Source organism: Chiroxiphia lanceolata, chromosome 10 (genome assembly GCF_009829145.1).
Source record: "Chiroxiphia lanceolata isolate bChiLan1 chromosome 10, bChiLan1.pri, whole genome shotgun sequence".
Classification (NCBI taxonomy): domain Eukaryota; kingdom Metazoa; phylum Chordata; class Aves; order Passeriformes; family Pipridae; genus Chiroxiphia; species Chiroxiphia lanceolata.
In genome coordinates, this window is record NC_045646.1 from 16,986,160 (window position 1) to 17,006,193 (window position 20,034).

At 39.3% G+C, this 20,034-nt stretch overlaps 1 long non-coding RNA gene across 1 annotated transcript in view; it reads left to right on the forward strand.

Moving 5' to 3' along the window:
* The window catches only part of LOC116791617, a 29,070-nt gene extending 11,393 nt beyond the window's left edge, over positions 1-17,677 (forward strand). The window contains exon 4 of the long non-coding RNA XR_004358794.1: positions 16,889-17,677. This is a non-coding gene — a long non-coding RNA (uncharacterized LOC116791617). The remainder of the gene's footprint in view (positions 1-16,888) is intronic.
* The last annotated feature ends 2,357 nt before the right edge of the window (positions 17,678-20,034 follow it).

The following is a 20,034-nucleotide window of genomic DNA, read 5'->3' on the forward strand; positions in this document are numbered from 1 at the left end:
TGAGCCGGTTCTTAGCATTAGAAAGCTTTTCCTAATAATGTCCAGTATGAGTCTTTGTTGCTGCCAATTAAGTTGTTTTCGCTTTTCTTCTTATCTGCTAAGATTATTTCTTCATTTTTATACCAAACTTTTCTGTTATCCCAGTCTTCTGCACACTAATGGTCTCCAATTATTCAACCTTACCTTTTAAGTTGTGTTTTCTAGATTTTTGGTTCTTCTCAGAGCTCTATCTAATACTATGCTCCTGTGACTTAACAACTTTCTGGAGGTCATCTGCTCATCACTGGACCCTGATACTTTAGCTGAAGCCTTACCAGTGCCCAGGACCTTGTCATACTGATGGTTCTTTTAGTCCCATTCATAAGGCTGCTTTCACCAGACATGCTTTCAACATTTAATTAAGAGCGGAGGATGAACTGATGCTAAGAGAAGCCAGACATTCAGCTGGTATAAAATCGATGCTGTCTCTTAATGTTTATAAACAATCCTGGCTTGCATTATCTGAGCACAGTGAACCAACCAGGTTTACAAATGCCCTGACATGACAACACCCAAGCCTCCTGAGCTGTTTCACTACAAATGCTGCTTCTGCCAACTGCATCCGTGTCTAAATCTAAAGCTGCTTCCCTGTTGTGATGGACATAAAACCCCAGTGCATGAATGATGCATGCTTGCATAATTAATACCAATTGTTTAACCAGAAGCGATTGCTGTGTGAAGTGTTAAAACACTGCCCTGTTTTTCTAGTTGATGGATACTAGTGTTTAAAACACAGTAATCAAAATATAAAACACAGTAATCAAAATATTATAATCACTGATTTAAATTCTACTAAAATATACAAGCAGTGTGTCATACTGGAAGTGCCACCATCTCTGATCAACTCTAAAACTGAAAAACATGTTTCACTGATTTAAGGCATCACAAAATGATCATAAAGTTATCACAATTAACAGTGTAATTAAGATTTACAGGTTGCCTAATTTATTTCACATGTGTAATAATTGAAATTTAATTAATAAAACTTGAGTTTAATGTGCTAATTAGCAGTATTTTCAGAACCAAATATGTTTCAACAATCAAATTTGGACAGCATCTTTTCCCTTTCTTACCATTCTTTGCTGGATTGTTATTCTGCTTCCATATTTTCAGATTTCCCAATCTTCTTTTTAGTTGTACTTGACTGTCGGGGAAGAGAATGTGGTTTTTTATAACTTAAAATCTTTAGCTGATAAATAATAGTATTTAATTTTAAATTGTTCTTATTTTATGCACAGTGGCCCTTGGACTTGCTGCTGCGTGTTCTTATCTACACCTAGGTCATATATTCATTTAAATCATTGTACAGCAGAAATAGCATATTATATTCGTGGATTTGAAAGATTTAACAGTTTTTGAGACTGATTGCTATAGTCTCATTTATGACAGTGTAACTTCATTGCAGACTCAGCTGAAGCCTTTCAAACTGGAATGGATCAAGGAATAATTTTTATTACAGTATGTTTTACTAAAATCAGGCAACACCCTTTTCTGTTACTTTTGTTGAACATATAGCAATAGTATCAAGCAGTAGAGCTCCATTGTTCTAATGATTTTGCAGTCTTATTTAAGTGTGTTGGTAAATCTCTACCTTAATGTGGTGATGAAGAAAGACAACTTTGATAGATACTTATTCACAACAAAAATTAAAGGGCTTAGAATTTGGTCCTTGTCTGAAATTTGGCAATGTAGATCACTGCATCTAATCAAAACAAAGGATATGAAATGGCACTGATTTACTATAACTCCATAGTCTCTCCTACTGCTCTACTGAAAGTCCTTCCATGGAATGATTCTGCTCTACAGTCACTACTTTGCAGTGGCTTTGTTGATAATTCCAATGCAGGCAAACAATACTCCAGGTGTCTTTCAATATTAACATTTACTCACTGTGGCGTAACTTCTGAAGGTCACACCTCGACTGTGTGAGTGGTCTGAGGAACAACTGGCAAAATAGATTTTTTGATTTTTGTTGTTGAAGGAGGACTTAATGCTTAAATGGGGACAGCTTACAGGACTGGGCTATCAGAGCAGCAGCTCAGGACTTGCTTTATGCTGTATTGACAATGTCTTCACAAATAAGACACTGACAAATTGTCTTGCAATGAAAGCATAAACTATAGAGAATATTGTGCAATGCAGACAATATGAGGAGACACCCTCCAGTATCCAAGGATTTGCGTTTTCTTATTGCTTGCCATGTTTTTTCTAATATCTTTGCTGATGCAGTGTCTCATTTAGGAAGTAGGAGTTTTTCCCTTCTGCCTCATACAAAGCACCCAGCAAGACTCTGAGACCAAACACCACTTGTGCTTGTCAAGTGGTGTGAAGAGAACACAGACTGCTGTGTTACAGAGGCTGGAAGCTTTGTTAGGGGCTAACTTCAAAGACTGAAAGATTCCAGGTATCCAAAGAGGTAATGTCAAGAAAGGGCTTTAGGTCTCCAGAAATGAAGGTGGATACATTTTGTCAGGAAGTTATGGAATACCCATCATGGTCTTAACAAAAACATAAAATTAAAAATAATAAAATAAAATCTCCTACAAAACACCATAATCATTAAATTAATTAATTTTAATAAATAAAAAAAAAATAAATAATATAAAAAAAATTTGACTAATTGCTGAGGTGCACCAGAGGACCTTTCACAGCCTCTTCCACTTCTACTTTTGGGGTCAGATCTTGAACTGGTGCTGAATTCCTTGCATTTCAGTGGACTCTACGTGGTCCATTGGTACTGATTTGTGTTTACCTCCCTTTGGTAGGAATGGGGCTTTAACTACTTGACAGTCCTGATACTCAACAATACCCTTTGGCAATCTTGTGTTCATCAAAATTTCAGACAAAGTAATTTTTTTAAAATACACTTAGATTAGTAAAGAAAAAAATGATTAGATGTTGCCTATATTCAGACTTCAGCCATTTTGGAATGATGTGGTTAAAAAGATTCTGTGTGTGGCACCAGTTTACTGTGCAGAGAAAGATGAATTTTTTCAATTTCTGCCTTTCAAAAACAAGCATATAATGGGAAAAATATTTTTTCTTTAGCTTGTTACAATCAGTAATTATGCAAGCTTTCTACAAAGATAACATACGGAAAACCGATTCCATATGTTTTGGAATGGCCTGAATTAGTGAAAAGAGAAATAAAGACAAAAGTAGCCTTATGAATAAATGTTATAAATCACAGTAACATAACACAACTCTTTCTGTCATGTTTTTATGCACTAGTGAAGCCTTATTACATATTTCTGTGGCCCACTCTTTCGTGGGTTCTTCAATATTCCCTGCTGCAATAAGCAGTAATCTTTAATACCTGTGGGACTGGCCTCTCCCAAGACACCCAGTGTGGATTGTTCCCTAACTACTGATTTCTACTCTTTCAATGGCACAAAGAATTCTGTGTTTTGACATGGAAATCTTCATAACTATATAAATGAATTATGTATTCATCCAATCATAAAATGACATCATGAAAGCAGCTCTTTCGCTGATGTGGTGACTGTAGAATTGCCTGACATTATTCTGCTAACACAATTTGACTGGATATACATTTTGACATCCAGACAACAGGGACACTGATGGAAACTGATGGACCCAATGTCAAAAGAAGAAAAGCTGGCTGCAGGAGGACACCCAGAAAATTAATAGGTGGATTGTAAAAAAAACCCCTTTCCCAAAGGGCAAAGTCAATAAAGTGAGGACTGAAAAAAAAAAAAAAAAAAGAACCCAAGGATGAAAGAAAAGACACAGACAAACCAATTCTTATAAAAATAGCAAAGAGACAAAGAGATACTGAGGGCAGTTTTGGAGCTCAGTAGATGCAGGCTGAGGAGTAGTATTTTTGAGCCTTCAAAAATAACTGTGTTGATAATGTAGAGTATTAAGCATCCTTTATCTTGTTCACACTTTTAGTCTTTTTCTTAATCTCCACCATAAATATGTTCCAAAATACTGTAAATAAAATGCCATCTGCAGGAGGACTAGCATTTGTAGACATGTTTTGTTGTGGACATCTCAGTGCAGGAACCAAGACCTTTTCTTACGTCCCTCAAGAGCCTTTGTAAGCACTTGCACATTTATAAAGTGTATTTATATATAGTCTTCAAAATCTCCAAAAAAATCTGGTTTTGTAATCAGCCAGAAACATATCCCTTCACATATTTTGCTCATTCTGAACTGAGCATGTATGTATCACAGATTGGTCACTTTTCCCTGTCACTGAGTGACATATGTCATAGGTAAAGGACTTCTGACAGAGCTTAAGGCAGAACTGTGTTAAATAATGCAGTGCCAAGAATTCAGTATTTGCACAGTCAACAAACTCCTCTTCTCCAAGGAAATGATAACATTTACATATCTTGCCACCTGCTGACATCATGTTTCCCTTTCCGCTGACTCCAGTATCAGACTATCTCTAAAGCCAGTCAGAGACTTCATTATTCTGGGGTTTTTTGAGCAGTCTCTGAAGTCCCTGAGCAGCAATTTTGGAAACTGGGAGACTGGTATAGCTAATATCATTATATAGTTAGTGTTCTCTTGTATCCTTCTGTATGCATCTGCTGATGGCCACTGTTTGGTACAGGACACATACTGGCAAAATGGACCTTTGTTTGCTCCAGAATAGCCATTCCTATTGTTCACTGCAAAAAACCCCCCCAAAAAAACCTACAAAAAACCCTCAATCAAACTGTCATCCAAAATACTAAATAAAAAGAAAGAAATTTTGTTACCAAGAAATGATCTTCAAATCAAAATACTGAAAATCAACAAAAAGGAAAAAAGAAGTTTTTGTGAAAGTGACTTGGCTCCACTTTTTGTAGTTCTTGGCTAGAACATTTCCATTGATAGAGTTGCTAAGTGCATTCTATTTACAAATATAAACACTTGATTTTGATCAGCAAAAATGCATCAGCACACTTGAACAGTGCAATGATGACATAATTATACTCACAATTTCCTCTCTGTAATGATTTTTAAATGTCAGCAGTCATTTTTTGTCTAATTGTAGCCTGCATGTCAGCACTTCCTCTTAAAACAGCATGTTTCTCTCTGCTGGAATTTCACACCTCTCCACTCACTCACTCACTTCACCAGTGAAGATAATGAAGATGATAAAGGGCTCCAGGATATTTTCACTCCTGTGCTGCTTTACTACTTAACATCAAGCAGGCAGAACAAGGACTTTTTTTTTTTTTTTAAAGTAGAGAGTTTGATCAGTTAAACTCTAAATAATTGTTTGATAGTAATGAACAAATCAAAAAGTAGTTGTCGTTTTTCATACCCCCTGCTGGTGCTTTGCTAATAACCTGTCTAAAAGCTGGGGCTTGTGATAAAAATATTCTCACATACCTGCACTGTGAACTTACTCACTCAGGGAGAAGGCTGACCCTGCAGTGCCCGACTGTCTCTTGATCAGTTCAGTGTTTAACACGGTGCAGAGGCAGGTGATGCTTCCTCTGCAAAGGCAGCCTGGTTAGAGATGTTACTGCTACCATCTCATCCTCTGACCTAGAAAGTGACTTTTGAAATGCTATTTTGCATGGTACCAGGCCTCCAGAGCCCTCAGCATAACACCTCAGAGCACTCTTCCTCTTTCCATAGATCACAGACCACATCATCAAGTGTGTGGAAGTGTAGCACTTGTGCAGTGAACTGGAAGCTCTGCACTGAGGTTAGCAGCAAACATTTTCCACTCATCTGAACGTACACTGAAATTGGAAACAGGGGCCAAAGAGGCCTCCTTCAATCCCATTTGCTTACAACTCATCTTCAGCTCTCCACTGATGCTTAACTGTATGGTTTAGGAAATAAAGCTTATAATTTACTGACCCATTTAGTATCAATATGGTGAAAAACCATAAAGAATGCACACTGTGAAATTAAGTCATAAAATAATGTTGAGGTGTTTGATAAAAAGTGAATACGATTGAGTAACTCTGATTACAAATACACACCATACACAGACAAATCAAGCCTAATTATCTGTCTGCATGGGTCCCCAAAAGATAGAAGACTGAATAAATTGAAAAAAATATTGTGTAGGTGAGAGGGTGGCAGTGTGTTTTCTGAAGTGCATTATGACATTCATTACGTGGCTCTGTGACATTACCAACACATGGGACTGATACAAACCCAGCTCTACGTGTGCACACAGGCATGTGGGTGACCGTGCACAAATTCATAAAGCACAAATGCCAGCCTGGTTCTCTTTGGGGTTCGTGCTGCATTTTGTGTCCTACACTTTGAATTTTCATTTTTTGGCTAAACTGGTGTCTCAGAAATCTTCCGTAACTATATGAAAGGACAAGGTTTTTTCAACAGTTGCATCCCACGCTCTTGTGAGATATATGGATGTGTAGAGACAATCTGAAAAGAGATGCTCCTGAGTCACCCCACTGCAGAGGGATGTCCCCAAGGAAATAAAGCAAACCAAAGACACTAACAGCCCAGCAATCAAAAGGAAAACACACCAGAGTCTTTGAGTCCTCCTAGGAGAATATGAGTGCCCAAGTCAGAGGAAGACCTGCCCTGGGGAACACAGTGGGTGCACCTAACTTGCCTGTGCCTACTCTTGAGAGAACAGAAGTCAAGAACTAGAAATACTAAAAGCTGAAAGACTATGAATGAGATGAAACTAGAACACAGAGTCACTGTTCTAGAACTTTCCTTCCCCCCTACCTGTTCATTTCCCAATTTGGTGTCAAATTAGAATTAATTCTAAATCAGTTGTAATGTGCTCATAGGGAAGTCAGCCACACTGGAATGTTGCTACAAAGCTTCCTATGAGCAGGCTCCACTTCTATGCACTGCACTACAAAAATGATTAGCACCTCCTTGCCAGATTGTTCAGCTAAAGATAAACTGAGGAAAGGGAAGGCAAGGTAAGAACCCTTTCTTGAGTATTCTGCAGATCCAGGTGGCTTGCTGGAGGCAGTGAAAAGGATTTCTTAGGGCTATATAAGGTAAAAAGGCTACTTCGAAGAGCAGGTTCTTCTGTTTCCATAGAAAAGTGAAAAGGACATTTACCTGCCAGTTTGCCTCTTTGGGATTACCTGCAGAGGACAATGCAAACCCCACATAGAACTAGCTGAGATAGTTCTCAATTACCTTGGCCAGGAGTTTTTTTAGTTTATTGCTGAGTCTCACTTTTTTGATTTGAAACTCCAGCTTTTTAATGACCTACTGAAGGCAAAATGCCTTTACACCCACCCACTCCCAACATTTGAACTTGAGGAAATTTATAAACAGAAGGGGGAAGTGGACAAAAGCTATTGGATTATTGATGTTACACATAGGAACTAAGTTTATGTTTTACATTACAGTTAAACATTCCTGTTACCTCAGACAAATAAATAAAGGCTGCTTAGAGAATTACTCATTCATTTAGTGTCTAAGGGTGGTAGATGCAGCCTGCAGGAGTACAGTAACATTCCCTTTACTAACTGAAACAGGTTTATAGCCTTCTAAAATGAGACTACTACAGACTGTGCAGTTTGGGTGATTATTCATGGCTCAGTCACCACATACAGGGCATTGGCTTCTGTTGCATCTGAAGGTGCTTGACATCTCCTAAAGTCATGCCAAAAGCATTTCAAGTTGGCCTCTCAGAAAACGATGCACATTAAATTAGAGACCACATCTAAAAACTTCAGTTGATTTGCTTCATATGAACTTGAATTGAACCTCAACCTTAAAAAACAAGGCATATTAAAACATAAAGACAGCTGAATGGTAACCATGACAACAATACTTCCAAAAAACCGTAAGTATAGCCAACATTTATATATGCTGTGAGTGATAATACATTCTTTTGTATACTTATTAATACCACTTTATGCTGTGTGCATGACTTTTCATCAGCAAAATTGTACATTATGCAGGACTTTCCAGCTATTAATTTACCTTTGATGTTTTTAACTACTCTGATAAGGTCCATACAAAATGAAATTAGTCAGAATGTTCCAGGTTTTAGGTTTGGGTTCAATATGGTCTCAAAATATTGTTCCAATTTTAAAACTCTGTCTTTTGGTAAAATCTGGGCTGCAACTATGTGTTGTGTTCCACTGAGCCATAATATTGGTTATAATGTTTTCACTTTTTTCCCCCCCAATTGTGACAAAAAGAGTGACATTTTTAATGGCTTTGTTTCAGGAAGAAGGATACTAATTTTCAAATAGATTGTTATGTTAAATGTACCTTTATTCTATCTACATGTCTGTTATTTTTCAGTCCTTAGACTAAAGGACAATTCTTTAGTTTGGACCCTTGTTGAGACTGAAGTAATGCTTTATGTCTCATTTTTATAATTCATTTCATCCCAACCAGGGTGTATTTTTAATACCCTTTTCTCTAACTAAATTGAGGAATACAACCCTTTACATCAGTTTGGAAAGAAATATGTTAGTTTATTTTGAAATATCCTGCCAAGGGACATTTTCCTAAATGAGTATTTTCTAATCTTTAATTAGTTTCACAAATACTTTTGCTGCCTGCACATTCTTCCAGTGAAAGGTTGTATAGAGCGAGTCACTGCATTCTGCATGTCCTGTGGGACTGTGTGAGGAGCTACACACTCCCCTTTCACACAGTAAATGAAAGCTAAATTCTTGCTTTTCTTTTTTTTTTTTTGTCCTCCTTTTCCTTAGGTCTGAAATGCTAAAGCTATAGGTGCAGTCCTGAGGGCTGAATGCTGATGCTCAGGCCTTCTTGGGTGGTACCAGGGTAAGGGTTGATGTAGCTCTATAATTCATCTACCATCTCTTCTTTTGCTGTTATGTTGCTTTTCTGACCTCTTATATATTTACTTCATAGCATGGATACAGTGTTTACTATTTCTTTGGGGACATAATGAATTGCAAAAACAATGTCCTTTCCCCTAGCAAGACTAGAGCATAAATAGTTCAGTTGCTATCAATCAGGAGCACTACACATATATATAATTCCTTATGTGTTTTTATATGTGTATATGTAAATTTATACGTACATAAAATATAGAACACTGACAGTGTGTTACTGACATTAATTACTCAGATATGTGTCTTTGGCATCAAACACTTCCATTATACAGCACATGGAAGCAACAGCTAAGGCAGCCTTAGAGTGCAAAAATCTCTACTTTGGTGCTAGTAATGCATATAATTCTTAGCTCACCTGTGACAAACTATGTTAAACTGCAATCATACCTTTTAATCCCCTCTATGCTTTGGGAACTAGACCTGGCTTGCATCTGGACTGTCCTCAATAGCTGTCTCAGAATAGTGATTTCAGTGAGGCTTATCCATCCTGCAGGGATAAACCTTAAATATGAGCTGGTGTTTAATTTGTCTTGACTTCTCCTGTCTAGAGAACCTGGTTGGCTTCTCACAGGCTAAAATCAGAGTGTAAACTAACACATAAGTAGTATGGACAAGAAGGGTGCTAAGATTTGACTGTAAACTGCTTCCCAAATTAGCACGATTGTAGAGATACTATTAAAACAAATTGCTCAAGGTTGTAAAGAGACCTCCAAAGCTTGAATTTGTGAAGCTCTCATGGTCTTAAGCATAGGGCTCCATTTCTTGCCTTTTTGAAATAAAGAGCTTGAAAATGGAAACTTTCCCTGTCCTTTCCACTTGCCTGTTCCAGGGTTCATGTAGTTTAGATTTAATTAATTCTTAGATAAAAGGACTGGTATATAAGCAGCAGTTTTTATGAGTGACAGCTGAAGTGATGGGGGCATCTACTTTCTATTGATTTTTTTCAGTCTAAATTGTCCTTTTCTCAGTGTGTGGAACCTTGTTCTGCTTTGGGGACAGCAGGAATATATAACCAAATAAATCCCATCTCCATCTGGATGCTCTCTCCTTTCTTCATCTGGCACTTATTGCATGAACATTACTATAAAGTTACCACAAGACAGTGTTGAGGGCACAAATGCACCTCATTAATTGTTCTAGGAATGAGAAATTAAAGAGTAGTGATATCCTGCAGGCTTTAAGGGACAGAAGAATCATTGCACGAGCAATAAAAATCTGTCAGTCTGTCCTCTTGGTGCGACCCTCCCTCCGGCTTTTCATTCAGCCCAGGCACCACCTTGGGCACTCTCTGGACATGAGCTCCTGCACTGGCAGCAGTTCATGCCTGCTGCTGGCACCATGTACCCTGCAGTCAGCTCCTGTAACCAATGCCTATTCAAGCCATTGGGCAGAAGTCCAGCCTGGAATCAACCACAGCACTGCTACATCTTTGGGTGTCACCAACTCTAATTGAAATGGCAAGCAAGGCCCTTTCATAGCTATCTGGTGCCAGCATACTCCTTCCATCTTAAATGCAGTTGGCCCAAGAAAACTTGACATTAAAAGCACTGTTAGCTGGGATTTATGTTGCTGTGATGCTGCAAAATCTTTAGCAAAATGGGAGATGTAGAAGTAGCAGCAGCTGCTAAGACACCCTCTCTCCTCCCAAGCAAGACAATACGGCCACGTTATACAACCCCCCAGATGTGCAGGGCATCCCCATGCATGGCTCTGTGCCTGTGCTGGTCTGCACACAGTGCCATGCTGATGTGTCTGGGATCCACACTAGCTGGGTTAGCACAAAATCCAAGCTCTCTGCAGTAAGATTTAAATTCTGGTTTGCAGAGAATACAGAGAAAAGAGGCTCCCTCACAGTCCTCTGTGAAAAATTACTGCTTCCCCAAACACTTAGGGTCTTTAGGAGACAAGCAACAAACTGACTTATTTCTCCTGTAAGTTGGGAAAACACATCCTTTACTGCTGCAGAGGTTCCTAAATGAAGCACAGCTGGATGGCTGCCAGTCAAGCCTTAGCATAGTAGTCAGCTGGGGAACAAGGATGCCCTGGCAACCACGTGTTAGTGAGGATGCTGCATAATTTTTAACAAAGAGTTGTGAGCTAAGGCTGAGGGGGAAGGTGTGGTGGGGAGGGAGGTCTGCTTCCCAGGGATTTACGTAGGAGCTGCTGCAGAGAGGGTGAGCAATCTCTAATGATGGAAAGCAATGCTGGAGCAATGGAACCTTAGATGTTTAAGGCTCAAGAGCCTTCAACAATTTTGCAGGTGTACTTGCTCTTTCTTCTATCTGCTTGAAGCTGTAAATGCGACCAAGTGCCTCACTATCAGAGGATAGATCTAAGGGGAGGTTATGCAGGCTCATTTTGAAAGGGGAAAAAGCTGTGCTGTGAACTGTGATTTCTTTACACCACACCAACATATGTTTGATCCCTGATTTAGTTTTGTAGCTTCAGTCTCTTCCTTTGTGTAAGTGTGCATCAGTGCCCTGGTGGTTAAGGAATAGTTGTAATTTCAACATAGATTTTCCTGCTCTCCTAGAAAGCTAGATCAAGCCACTTCTTGTATGCTGAGGAGGCAAGGTAAATTCTCTTCAGATAATTGCTACGCATCATTTGATTACCCCACTCTGGGGCAGACGTCTCCAGGGTAAAGGTTTTCATGCTTTCATAAACCTTAACTTCTGAGGAGGACAATGGAGACAGACCAGTGTTTTAAATAAATCTCCAGAGTACCACTGGAGTTGCAGCTATTAACTGAGCATGTTCATCAATTCTGCCTACTAATGATAGCCCAAAACCTATAGCAGCTCTTTGTGAGGTGCAGGTGAGGTCTGGTGACTTTGCATATGCTGGAGAGTCCTCTTCCAAACTTTGGCACAACAGGAATGGTCACTGCTAAAGAACAGATGGTTTAATGCCACAAAAAGCTCCAGTTCATTGGGCAGTGGAATAAACTTGAAGCATATCTCATGTATTTCACAAAGATGATGTAAACCTATTATTTAATAGTTAATTAGTTAATACTAGTTATATTAGTTAATATTTATGAAGTGTTTTAATTTTAAAATTTATTTTAAGTTCCCAGAGAAATCATTATGAAGTTGCTGCAGATGTTATTATTGCTATAACTGAGAGGAACAATACTGTGTTCTATAATCTACACAAATGCTAATATTGTTTTGTTTCTTAACAGTACTTATGTGCTTTATAAAATGTTGTGTATTGTTCTCTGTGTCCTCTGATCCATGGTAACTTTATAACGATATAAAACATTGACATTTGGGGATTGGTTTTTACTGTCTTTTTTCATACAGACTTCCATAGAGGATTTGCTAATGGTATATGTGTGTGTTTGAATTAAACCCTTTAATGCTAGGGGAGGAGATCAGTTTGACATGGAATTCAACTGCTGTTGTTTCTGTAAGGAGAAAAGGCCTGCTGGTTTTAAGTGTGTTTGAGTATATCTGGTTGACTGAACAGTTTCCTCAAGGAAGTATTCATTCAGTCAATGTCCTGAAGGGTTAAGAAAACAGAAACCCATAGTCTTAGTGAGTTGTTGTTATGTATGTTGCCAAGGGAACTGTAGCTGGAATGTTTAAATGTGTTGTTTCTCCCCAAACCCACAGGAGTGGAGCTTGAGTGTCTTGGTGTGCCCTAATCCTCTCAATTAGTTTCTGTGTGGTGGGGGGCTTATGAGGCTGAATCAGACTAAATACTTGTTAGTGACACTAGGTAACATTCCCACCATGCTGGATGGAGTGAGTTTATCATCATGCTCATCACTCATGAGAATCACAACCAAAAGCAGAAAAGGGAGTATATTGCTCTTATTGCTTCTCCCTGGACCCCACAGACTTCTTTTAGTAATGTATATTATAGAAATTAATGATACCAAGGAGCTCTCCGTAATACTTAGGTAAGAGAAATCATGAAGTTGATTTTGACTGAAATCATGAAGTTGATCTTGCCTCACATCTTTAGTATCTGTTTTGTTTTGCCTTACATGCCATTTAACTTTCTTCACTGGTGTAAAGCTGGAGGAACTGCTGTTGAAAACGACTGTATCAACAGAGGAGGTAAATTTTAGCCTTGTTTACACATAAAGGGTCTTGCATTATGACAGGTTAGTCTGCAGAAAGTAATCAAGCACTCCTTGTTGCCAGATCAATTGCTGTAAGAAAAACACCCAAATGTATGTATCTGTAGAGGTTGACTGTGCCCTAGATCTTTCCAGAAGCTGGGAGCAACCCTCCTTTTATTGTGCCATCACTCTCAAATGTTGGGCCTGTTCTTCCACCACGTTTTTTTCATGAGTTGTTGTCAGCACCCAGTTGGGTCAAAACTACCTGAGCCGTACTCAGTCCTTTGTTAAGTCAAACATTTTTCCAAGCACAAACTGACCCACACTTTGACTGATTTATATATTTCTTCTGGTATGTGGGAGGATTTGCATACAGGGGAATGTTTTCACTTTTGTACTTGTACCTCCTTCTATCACTCAACACACAGTTTTTAATACAGTCCAAGATAATTCTGTCTTAATATACTTTAAGCCAAGTCTTGTTCCAATGGACATGGAAAACAGATTACCTTCTCCTTGCAGCTGCCTGTCAGGCACTGGAAAGCTCAGTGCTTTCCCAAGGCATGGTTTCTAAACACCTGATAATTCTTGTTGCCTTTTATGGCTCCTAAGCAGGACCCACATCTTGAGCTATGGCTCCTGAAGCAGATGAAAGTCTCCATCTTGTCAGTGTTGGGCAGATTACACACATTTTACCCATGAAAGTCCTGTGCATACGTCCTGCTGTGAAATTTCCTTTTTTGTTTCTGTCTCAGTATGACACCATTGATCAACAGGCCAACAGGCCTTTCTTTTTGCACCTAGATAAAACAGTGAGCTTACTCTTCATCAGGTCCTGGGGTCCTCATCCTCCAGTTGTCCAGACTGAAAGTCATCTGAACTACAAAACAGTGAGGGAGACTGATTCACACGTGGGTGTTCTACAGGCAGTGATTCCAAAACTTTTTTCAAGCTCTTAGATGTGTAAAAGTTAGGAAACTAGATGATAGTAATATAGTGATAGTAAAATCCTGGAGAGTCAAAGCTTCCATCAGTGGTCAGAGGCCAAATGTCCTATTTCCACTATGATCAGAATGAGCTCTGAGATGCTGACAGCTCACATTTCCCAACTGTGATGAGTCTGATGATTTAAAATAAAAGAACTAAGAAATAAAAGCCAAATATTGATCAAAGATTCTATGTCTCTTTTACTCCGTGTCTTTTGGGATCCTGATGCAAAGAAGGGCAACTCACAGTTTTTGGTTTTTTCTACAACCTATTTTTGTAATTTCTGAAGCTCCTGCACAAGTGAGTTTGACTAGGCATTTCTGCACAGTTCTGAAAACTTAATGTAGGGCTGGACTGAAGTGCATTGGCAGGAGCTGAACATGGCTTGACTGCAATCTGCTTGGCTCAGGTTTGTACTTCATCGCCCAGATTTATTTACGTTTTTATTTAAAATAGTCTCTTAGAAGTCTTTTTAGGTATCTCAGGTCTTGTAAACTGAATGCAAAACAGAAGCTATGATATGAGCCGAGTCCACTATGTAAAAGACAAAGAACCTATAAAAAACCCTATAAAAAGCAGTATAACCAAAACCCTGCACTCCTCAGAGGAGTTAATCCTGCAATAGGTGCTAAAATCCAGAACCTTAACAATGGGGTGCCCCTTACATTTTTCTCTTGCCATTTGCAACCAGAAGGTGAGAATGAGCAAAAATCTGCTTTTTCTTTTTATTAGGTGCAGGAAACTTTTGTTTTGGCTGCACTTCTTTTTGTCATTCACAAAGTTTGTTTTTCTCTTGATTTTTTTGGGGGAGCTTTTCTATTTCCTGTCAGAGTGTGGAGGAGAAAGCTGTTCTCCTCTGTAAGTTATGCGCCCCTTACAGTGCCCCTCAGTTACACAGCACAAGGAAAAGAGAAACAGAATCCATGGCATCGTGCAGAAATGCTGCACTATATAGTTTGCCCTGGTTAAACATTCTCAGAAAGGAAATAACACAACGCTGTGGAGCTCCTGAACGCCTTTTGGCCCTTGTGCTGCAGAGACACTGGCATTTAGGATTAAATGGGAACAGCGTTGGATTCTGGGCAAATTGGTTTTCAGATTTGAACTACACAGATCAGAATTATTTCCTGTTGGTATTACTACAACCCTATCTCCTCCATACCTGAAATAAGTGGCACCTTGAAAAACAATACTCAACAGCTGTGGGAGAATTTAATTTGATTTAGACACATGCTCCAATCTTCAGCCACCTTTTTTGATCTCTCTCCAAACTGCTCAAAGTATGTATACAAAATAATGCTGAAAGTCTTGTATGTGAAGATTTTTTTGTTTGTAATTCTGTCCTTGTTTTGTCTTGTTTTCTTGACATTGAGGGAGATAAAATGGAAAAGAAAAAATACTTATTTAATCGTATTTTTCAAACCCTACAAGAAGCAAGAGTTGCGTTTTTGGATCAAGTTTGGGGCGGTCTCACTTTCTCCTCAGCACTTATCTTGTAGTTCATTTTATCTTGCTCTAAAATGTTTTGGTGAAGGAACCTGTGCATTGAATCTAGTCAGCTCCTTATAGCTACTGGGGTTTTCTGAATTCTACCTCGGTGCATTCACGGCTAGTGGTGCCTAATGACAGAACGGATCAAACCACTAGATCTAAATAGCAGCTCACATGAAATTTGAATGTGCATCTGTAGTTTGTGAATCTTGTGTCAGCTGCTTTTTCTTTGCTGCTAGTGTTTGAACCTTGCACATTCCTGTGCTTTAAAGATGCACCTTCAAGATCAAACACTTTATCTGTTTGTAGTTATGCTTGTCCTTAAAGCATTATGTAGTCTTTAAAGCTGCAAGGACTATTCAAAACTAACACGCCTATGAGAGGCAAAGTCCATGCAAAATGCTGGATGGCAGAGTAGGTTCTGGTTGTGCTCAAAGTCAACTGCAAGAGGGAGACAACAGGATTTTAATAATGTAAAGAAGAAAAAAAAAAAGCCCTATCCATTAAAAGTGTACATTGGAATTACATGGTAGCTGAGAACAGGTTTCCACAGCAAATGTACTATTAAGTAACAGAAAAGCCCTTTCTGATTTATAAGCAATATTATTGTAAACTATAAATTTTGGTTTATCTGCTGTCCTGCCTATTAATAACTTTCCATTATGTTCAATTAATTAGTTATTGGAAAAACACCAAAAACAGCATCCGTACAACAAATCAAACCTTTCAGCACAGTCCAGTACTGGGGATGCTGTCATACATCTGCCTTTTCTACCAGGCTGTACTGTGTGGAACAACAACAACAACCCCAGAAGAACCCATGGCCTTTGATTAGCCCTTGCATTTTTACACTAGGATTTGTTCAGTTGATATAAAATGGTAACTCAGGCAGTCCAAGTCAACACTACAAGGGGCCTCTATAGGGGGAAACACAGCCCCTAAACATACTTCCCAGAGTCCCCCCGTCAGGTTCCAAGAATGCAATTTTAACCATCCCTAAGATGAACCCCCCACCAACTTTTACAGAGGCCACCCTCTGCTCACAAAACGTAGTCCCTTCCCTGCAGGCATTCAGGACCCTTTGAAATGGAAAATTTATGCTGTACTGAAATAGTTCATACTATAATAAACAACTAGTGCCATCATTCTGCTGGTATTCAGAGCACAATTAAACCTGAACCTCATGTGAGGACTCCATTTGGGGTGGAAGATGGTGCTGTGGGGTGGACAGGCAGCTCACTCTCAGAGAGTCTTGCCTAGTGCAGCAGGTTTTACTGCTTGTCCTCCCCACCCCTGCAACCCCCTGAACAGCCCCGTTCTCCCTTCCCACGTTTACTTGAGGCGTAGAGGCTTATGGGGGATTATATAACTTATAGGTCAATTTGTTGTTTGGGCAGAAGAATGTGGTATGTTGGCTGAGGCTGTTTGTTTGCTTAAGTTCTCAGAGTTCAGTGAGGTCATTTTCTCATCTTCCCTGTGTTTTCTGTATTTTCCACAGACCTGCCAGCCTCAAACAACACCCTCTTTCTTCACATTAGAAATGGAAACACGTCCTCTGCAGGAATTTTCCACTTAATAGCTCCTGCTTTCCTACCGGGGGCCTCAGTGCACCACCACTGCAATGCTGTATTTCTTTCCACTGCAGTTTGACATTTTGCAGCCAGAACAACGAACGGCATTCACTCCATCCTGATTTTTGAAAAACATATCTCTATAGGCCCACAGAACGCACCCAGTGCAGCAATCACCAGGGGGAAATGGCAAAGGTATTTAAACATCATTACATGTCACTGAGGATATGACATTGTCTGGTAATAATGCTCCTTTATGCAGTCGTTTTTTCTTAGTCCCCCATTCCTCCCCCCTCCAACCCTTTATACACACAGGCAGACACCAAAGCCTCTGCCCTGCTCTCCTGTTACCAGCCACTCTCATGTTCTACACTCGATTGCAATTGTTTGCCGTTGTGAATTATTTCCTTTGCATGGTATTTGCAAACTGTGTATCAGGTCCTGACACTGTGAGGAGCAGAAATGCAGATTGCAGATAATCTGAGCAGTAAACAAGAAGCCTGCTTTAAAATGCGCTGAGTGACCTGTCTGAAAGCAGCAATATTTGCAGACTGTTTACTGCTGAGATGCAGGGATGTCGCTGAAATGCAGCAGCCTGAAGACTGGAGCAAAATGGGATCTCAGACACTCGGTCAAGCACAACATGTAATTTTTTTATTTGTTGCTTGCACTGTGCTTTTTTAAAGTTGGAGCAGTATTATAAATTATTAAAAGCTAATTTCCAAAAATCCCTTTGCTATGTTTATGAAATATTTTTTAATCCCTTTACAGGAAGCTAAATGGATGGAAGTAAACATGTTTATTGCTAGAAGGAAGGTTTCCCCTGTCTGCGCAGTGGTAGAGTCTCAGACAGCAAGGTCCCAGTAGGTCAGACTGGCACATTGAATTGCGTATCAAATGAAACTGGTATTCTGGAAAAAGGGTGGAAAGAGGAAGAGGGGTGTTAGTGAGGAGGTTGCTCAGGCCAGGAGGGTGGGCCACTGAAAAACAACATGGAAAAAAATAGGATTGATGATTTGCAGGACACCTAGGGTATTTCTTTCAGGGGGTATTACTTCCACTTTTAACCAGGAACAAGAGCTGGAAGAAAAAAAAGCGGCAGGAGCTGACAGCTTTGTGCTGATCAAAGGGACGTAGCATTGAATGCCTTCTTTTGCTAGCTATTTATTAGAGAGAGAGAAGGGCTCCTTTGCCATTCTACTTGGGAGAGAAGGGATTAAAGATCAAAAAAAAAAAGGAGAGGGACCGGCATGACTTCTTTGTTCAGAAAATATTTCTCTCTCTCTCTTTTTTTTTTTTTTAATGGTATGCCGTGCTGTCCACTACAAGACAAAAAACACCCTTTCTTTTTATATCATTGCTCCTTTTCTTTTCTCAATGAGGAAAATTTCTGGTGATAAACAATTCCAGTATTGTTTTTTTTTTTTTCCTTAATGTAAAGAAGGCCCCCTTTGGGAAACTTAGTTAACTGTCTTTTAGCCTGATTAACCTAGGAAATAAAGCTTAAATGGACTGCTGGGATTCTATTAGGATCATCAGTTCATACAGATAACAGTAAAAGGTGTTAAAATGCACTTCGCTGGTGCAAGTGATCTCATGTTGTAAAAATTATTATCCCCAGCAGAACAGGGAAGGATTATGGGGCCATGTCTACATCTGGGAAACTCCATAAGTGTTTTACTAGCATTAATACATGTATTAATCACACACATACACAAAAAAGGCCCATCAGGATGGTGGCAAATGGCACAGTGCATTAAACCTGTTCTCTTAAGTCGGTGAAATGTGAGCATCTTTATTCCTAGAATTGCAATAAAGCTGTTAAGCAGTATGAATGCAGCTGGGGAAAGTCTGCTTGTGTGATTGTGGATCACTGTGGATTACCTGTCTTGTAAAAAGAGAGACTGCTACCAAAACAAGACACTCCCATTGCAGAGACTTTGAAGAAGTCTGGAGTAAACTCAGTATTCTGGCCCCAAATCAGCTGAACTACACTGCGTATGGATTTGATCGCGGTGACCTTACCGCTCATTTATATTCTGATTTCTGTTAAGTGGATCAGAAGGAGAAAATCTAACTGCACCCCATGCTTCTGCTCCCTCCTCTGCTCCTTGTTTCAGGTTGCTGCTCCCCAGCACAAGTGAGAGTCAGGTTAAATGGCTGTGCAAGCAGGGCTGAGGTAGACACTGATAAAAACAAATGCTGTTGATCAGACATGTGAATAATTCAGCAGATGAATAGAGTGGAGTTTGACACGAGCAGCATTTTCCGCCTTCATTCCATTTCCATTTGCAGCCCCTAAATTTTGTTTCAGCTTGAGAGCAACCACAAATAAAAAATGAAACATGGCCAAATACGTGACCAGCTTTTTATAAGGTCTATTACCAGCATTAGGCCAGTAAAACAAATAAATGGTGACAATCTTTAGGGTCCTTTTTGATCTCCAGCCTTCGCCACCACTGAAACAAATCTAAGTCCTTTAGACCAGGAAAGGATCTAACTCTTGGAAAAAACAGAAGTGCTCATATTTGTTCTGTAGTCTCCTTTTATCTACCCTGTGTTTGTTGACAATCACCACACTAGAGCAGCATCTAGGAATGTCTTGATAAAAACTACTTTAGCACCGTGATAGATGTGATAGTGAGACATATTATTGACTTCATTGCTAAAAATATTATAGTTATACATGTTCAAATCCTGTCAAGCGTTGCCTCTTTCATTCCAGTATTAAACACTTCTCTTTCAGTGGATATTTGGAATATTGTATATGTCTGTCACCACAGCAGTGACATTTGTTATTTTGTTCATCAAAATGTCACCTGCCTATCAAGATATCTAGGATAAGTAGGACTGAGAAACTTGGTTGAATCATCATGCACAGGCTTTTTTCTGCCAGCAGATGTATTTCAAGAGACACTTACATTGATGTGAAATAGCAACAGAAGTCATCTTTCCTGCCTGTAAAGCTAAAGGAATTAACATTTGCCTTACAAGGATATTTTAGTGGTTCCTTCACACCATTAAGGGGCTGGATGGACTATTAAACCAGTCAGTTCCTGATAATGCAGGATTG